Below are 1,572 nucleotides of genomic sequence, written 5' to 3'. Positions count from 1 at the left end.
AAGTAGCTGGGGCTATAGGTGTGCACCACCACACCTGGCAAATGTTTGTATTTTTTAGTAGAATCTGGGTTTTGCTATGTTGTCCATGCTGGTCTCCAACTCCTGGGCTAAAGCAATCCACTCACCTCAGCCTCCCAAAGTTTTGGGATTCTAGGTGTGAGCCACTGTGTCCAGCCTATTCTTTTTATTTATTTATTTATTTATTTTATTATTATTATTATTATTTTTTTTTTTTGAGACAGAGTCTCACTCTGTCACCCAGGCTGGAGTGCAGTGGCATGATCTTGGCTCACTGCAACCTCCATCTCCCGGCTTCAAGCGATTCTCCTGCCCCAGCCTCCCGAGTAGCTGGGACTACAGGCATGCACCACCACATCTAGCTAATTTTGTATTTTCAGTAGAGACGGGGTTTCACCATGTTGGCCAAGCTGGTCTGAAACTCCTGACTTCAGGAGATCCGCCCGCCTCAGCTTCCCAAAGTGCTGGGATTACAGGCGTGAGCCACTATGCCAGGCCCCTATTCTTTTTATTTCTAACAAATGAATTCATCTTATATTTACTGTTGTTCTGTAACTTGCTTTTTCCACCTAATAGATCCTATATGAACATCTTTTCATGTTACATTTAGAGATGTCTAATTCTTTTTTTTTTTTTTTTTGAGACAGTCTCACTCTGTCTCACTCAGGCTGGAGTGCAGTGGTGTGATCTTGGCTCACTGCAACCTCTGCCTCCCAAGTTCAAGTAATTTTCCTGCCTCACCTTCCGAAATAGCTAGGATTATAGGCAGGCACCACCACACTTGGCTAATTTTTTAATTTTTTAGTAGAGATGGGGTTTTGCCATGTGGACCAGGCTGGTGTCGAACTCCTGACCTCAAGTGATCCACCCTCCTCAGCCTCCCAAAGTGCTGGGATTACAGGTGTCAGCCACCATGCCCAGCCCATCTCATTTTTTTTAATAGCTTCACGGTATCTTGTAGTATAGGTGAACAAATTACCTTCAAAATTTATACAGCAATAAGAATGTTCCATTGAGCCTACTCCCTTGTCAACATTCAAGCCATCTTTTTTTTTTTTTTTGAGATGGAGTCTTGCTCTGTCACGAGGCTGGAGTGCAGTGGTGTGATCTCGGCTCACTGCAACCTCCGCCTCCCAGGCTCAAGCGATTCTCCTACCTCAGCCTCCCAAGTAGCTGGGACTACAGGCATGCGCCATCACGCCCAGCTAATTTTTGTATTTTTAGGAGAAATGGGGTTTCACCATGTTGGCCAGGATGGTCTCGATCTCCTGTCCTTGTGATCTGCCTGCCTTGGCATCCCAAAGTGCTGGGATTACAAGCATGAGCCACCAAGCCTGGCTGCAATCTTTTTTTTTTTTTTTTTTTTGAGAGGGAATTTCACTCCTCTTGCCCAGGTTGGAGTGCAATGGCACAATCTGGGCTCACCGCAACCTCTGCCTTCCGGATTCAAGCCATTCTCCTGCCTCAGCCTCCTGAGTAGCTGGGATTATAGGCATACATCATCATGCCCAGCTAATTTTGTGTTTTTAGTAAAGACGGGATTTCACCATGTTG

This window comes from Pongo abelii, chromosome 1 (genome assembly GCF_028885655.2).
Source record: "Pongo abelii isolate AG06213 chromosome 1, NHGRI_mPonAbe1-v2.0_pri, whole genome shotgun sequence".
NCBI lineage: Eukaryota > Metazoa > Chordata > Mammalia > Primates > Hominidae > Pongo > Pongo abelii.
The sequence above is the reverse complement of the archived record's forward strand: the minus strand, read 5'-3'. Positions refer to the sequence as shown.